Source organism: Solanum dulcamara, chromosome 9, assembly GCF_947179165.1.
Source record: "Solanum dulcamara chromosome 9, daSolDulc1.2, whole genome shotgun sequence".
Taxonomy (NCBI): domain Eukaryota; kingdom Viridiplantae; phylum Streptophyta; class Magnoliopsida; order Solanales; family Solanaceae; genus Solanum; species Solanum dulcamara.
In genome coordinates, this window is record NC_077245.1 from 21,849,890 (window position 1) to 21,854,428 (window position 4,539).

The 4,539-nt window shown below is 34.7% G+C and overlaps 1 long non-coding RNA gene across 1 annotated transcript; it reads right to left on the reverse strand.

Moving 5' to 3' along the window:
• Window positions 1–1,209: 1,209 nt before the first annotated feature.
• On the reverse strand, window positions 1,210–3,712 carry LOC129904360 (uncharacterized). The gene is made up of 2 exons (XR_008770415.1): window positions 2,564–3,712; window positions 1,210–2,218 (listed from the first exon to the last, which is right to left on the reverse strand). It is a non-coding gene; the product is annotated as an uncharacterized LOC129904360 (long non-coding RNA).
• Window positions 3,713–4,539: the final 827 nt, after the last annotated feature.

The window sequence follows — 4,539 nt, forward strand, 5'->3', positions numbered from 1 at the left end:
CCGCCAGCAATGGAGAGTGGGACTGAAGATGATGTGTGTTGGACTATGGGGAGGACACTATCAATGTGAAATGTCACTTGACGTGCAAACTTTCATTAGTGAAGTCATTTTTTTTTTATTTTTAAGGAACTTATTTCCTTAGAGAAAATATTTTTTAAGAATTTGAACATGAGAGAATTGAAGATCCTCCTTACCGAATACACCCTAAGTTTGTTCACTAATGATTACAGGTTAAATTCGCGTACAATTAAAACATATAAATCTTCACAAAACGCCTGATATTATAACTTGAAAGATGGAAGAATAACCTGGTATAACTAGTCAAATTTAACTAAAAACATGAAAATCAAGCCCATAATATCCTATATTATCTAATAAATAAGGGTGTCAAATCCCTCTCAAAAAGTCTGTTGAAACCAATTAAGGCCGCACAATACGTCCCAAAGGGTGGTGAAGAGAATAAGTGAGTGTCTTCTTCAAATAAGAACGCACATGATTCCTAACTAATGGTTGAAGAAATCTTAAGGAGATAAAAATATATTTTTCTAACTAATAATGGGGACGAGAAAATTAAAATTCAACCATTTCCTTGATCTTTGTAACATCTCGTGAAGTCCATTTTTTTTAAAAAAATTTTTACTCCAAATTTGGAAGTCAAAAAGGTTGAGGAATTATCTTATGCAGTTATGCTGATTGCTAAAAATCCAATATCCACGTGCCTGTGACATTTAATATATTATCAAACCGATTCAAATTGGGTTCTCCTTCCGAAGCGTAGAAAGAGAGACATCAACTTAATTAACATGCCACTCTCATGATGCATCGGATAAGGCTGCTCCTCCTCCCTTAATTAAAAAAGTCTCAATTTTAAATGTTTGATATTGAAAATTTTTTGATAAGAAGCGCTTCTTCCGAATGAATTCTATGTGATGCAAATCTAAATTAGTCAGACTCTAATATAAGTACCAAATTAACTTCGAATGAGAAACCCAAAAAAAATCAACTTAATTAGCAGGCTTAACTTTATCACACAAAAACATACTTCACTTGGACTCATATTATTGTACAATTTTTTTTTGGGGGTGGTGAATTAAAAATTAAGTAATCGACTATCTCGATGTCGTAGTCGACTTGACCTGCAGATAAGTACCTTAGATAAAGTAATATATAAAAGTGTAAAGTAAATAAAGACAGAAAGATTTATTCTGATTCGGAACACATATGTGGTACCTATTTACAGTCCCCTTGGGTTACAAGGGTTTCCCTTAGAACTTTTTCGTAAATGGTGAGAGTACATATGAGTTTCACTTTTGTCTCTAACCAATTGATCTTCTGATCGACACAGCCTCTACCTGTATAACCTACACTTCTCTCTTTCCTTTACAATTGTATTCTTGCAAGAGTACATAGTATTTATGAAAGATGAAAGAACTAATTTAGTACAAGTTCAAGTGAAAATGTGTAGTCATCTTTGATGAAGTAGAGAGGCTTTTTATATCCGACTTTGTTGAGGAATTAGCCGTTAGCTCTGATTGGAAAAATCCAAGGGATTTTTCATTCAATCAAGGATTTGTAATATTTGCTTGATTGAGTGTACATGTCCATATTAGGTATGTCCATGTATTCCTTTGTAGGATCTTCAAGCTTTTATGCCTTGTACAAAAATCTTCTTTCCTTGTATGCTTGATGTCCTTCTTTCCTTGTCAACAATCTTCTTTCTTTGTTCGCCCGATGTCAATGATTTCTGATTGCTCCTTATAGTCTTCTTTCCTTGTCTGCCTGATGTCAATGATTTCTGATTGCTCCTTGATAGTTGGGATCTAATCTTCTTTCCTTGTTCTACGGAATTCTTATTGATTTAATCATCAGGGTTGTAACATCTTCTTCTTAATCTTTTTTCTTTTGACCAAATCATTTAATTGTGATTTGTCTTGATTGATCTTCTTCTTTTCTGAATAGATGCTTTTTCATTTTTGATTTCTTATATTGATTTCCTGCAATAGAAAGTCAAGTCATTCTTCAAAATACTTTGATGCTAATAATCTCTCCCTTTTTGATAATGACAATATATGTAGTTGATTTTCCTTTCTACTTCCCTGGCTTTTAGCTTGAGTTAGTTTTTCCATGCTTCCTACTCCCCTTGTTTTGTTGCTTCTGTGAACTATATTTTCTCTTGCTCCCTCTGTATTGTTGCTTCTGTGAATTGTATTTTCTCCCCCTTTGACATAATCGTAAAGAAAAACAACCACACACGAAAGCACATAGAAATATAGAGGTATGCAGCAGGCAAATAAATATGCACAAATTTAGAACAAGTTAAAACACAACCAAAAAAGACTAAAAAGTTTAGAATATGGGGTTAAGAGCCCCAATATAACAGACCAAAGAAAAAAAGGGACATATCCTTTTAAAATTTTAACCAAAAAATGTCTGAAATATCACAGGAACAAATTAATGATGGCGAATGAAGTATTTGAGAGTGTTGAGAACGGTTCTACAAAAGGAATCGTAGGAGCCGCTCAACATCTTTAGAGAGGTTAGAATAAGAAGTTTGAACAGATACATTCAACTCATTATTGGAGGAGTAAACTCCTACTCGAATAGAGTCAACTTGCTTAATCAACCCATTGATGGAACGAACCCCATCCTTCTTCAGAGAATCCATAGCCAGATGAAGCTTCCCTAGATCAGTACTGGTATCCTTGTTGTGCTGCAGAATCTTCCCAATCGGCTCCTGCACTACCTGCATGTTAGTTTCAAGAGAGTCTAATCGAGTCTTAATATCATCGGCCTCCTTGAGTAGGAGGGAAACACAGTTAGCAGAGACACGAGTGACTTTGGGATCACCCATTCTTGCCTTCAAGGGATCGTTTTATGCCATTTTTTATCAATGAGAGTGTATCCCATACTTGAGAAGGTCCTGGAGTCATAGGTAGCAGAAGTTTCCACCGATTTGAAATTTGACAGACCCATAAGAGAGTCAATTATAATGCAAAAAATGAGGAGTACATAGGGAAAACTGGTTGAGGGACCGGGGTCTTCAACACCTCCAAGCATATATTCACGAATCCAAGAGGCCCAATTGATACGATAGTTTTTCAATAGACAGAACAAGATAAAAATAACCTTGTTAGATATGCTACTAAGCGAACCTTTCTGAGGTACCAAAGTGGTGGCAATGATGTGAGCCAAAATACGATTCTCAAAATAGAGAGACAATGGGCCAAATTCAGACAGATTGATATTAGGTTCAGCAACCGCTTTCCCTAGCCGCATGCAAAGTAACCTCAGAATCCTCAAGCCACAAACCATTCATATCGGGGATATCATCAGAGAACTCAAACCCAAATATATTTTAAAATAATTTATCATTCACAACAACACGATTTTCCAAAATGAGGATTTTCAACTCACCACTATCATCAGATATACGAAGATTTGCATAAAACATACGAATTGGTTCCTCAAAGCATTCGAGACCACAAATACGTGACAAAAGAGATAGTTTTTGAGCCCGAAGAAAGGAACTTATCTGGCAGTGAGAGTCTTCCAATTGTTCTAAATTGATTACTCGACCAGGAATAATATGTCTCTTCTTGAAATCATCAAACTTTTACTTGTATTCAAGCCCCCAGAAGTTTTTCATGTCATCTTGACTAAAGGATCTTGAGAAATCTGACCGAACTTTCTTCTTCTCCTTTTTCATGATAGAAGAGGGCTATTTTTTAGAGGTAGAGGGTTTAGCGGATGACTCAACTTCAGAGAATTCAGAAGAGAGTGAGAGAAAGTTGATTTCAATGGATCCGGAGGGATTTTCAATTGCATTCCTTAAAGACGCCATGGAATGAGTTCGGGTCATTGTGAGAAGGGATGAAAAAATATGAAGAAAGAGTGGATCTTTTAAAGCCAAAGGGAAGATGAAGAGTTTGAAGATGGAGCGACTATAAATGGGAAGTGAAGAGACTTGCACAAGTGCTAAAAAAAGGAACAAGAATCAATGTGCACAATTAAAGTGTAAGACACAGAAACAGAATATTCACCACAAATTTTTTACATAAATAGAAAATTAGTTTAAAAAATTTACAATTCCTAGATTTTTCGGTACAAAGAAAAATCTTTCCTCAAGCAGGAATTTTGTAAAAATATCAACAAGTGATTTTCAAGGTCAATAAATTCAAACACAAAATCTCTATTTTCTACATGATCTCTAATAACATGATGCTTAATATCAATATGTTTAGCTCTAGAAGGATGCACATTATATTTAAACAAACTAATTGCACTGGTATTATCACAAAAAATTGGAACAACTTCATAAGATAAATTATAATCAAGTAATTAATGCATCATCCATAGTAATTGAATTCCACAACTTCCGACATCAAGATATTCAGATTTAGTGGTTGATAGTGCTACAAAAGTCCACTTTTTTCCATACCAGAATATAAAAGATTGTGCTAGCATTTGACATGTTTCATTTGTGCTTTTTCTTTCATTCTTATCACCTGCAAAATCAGCATATGAGTAGCCTTTTTATTC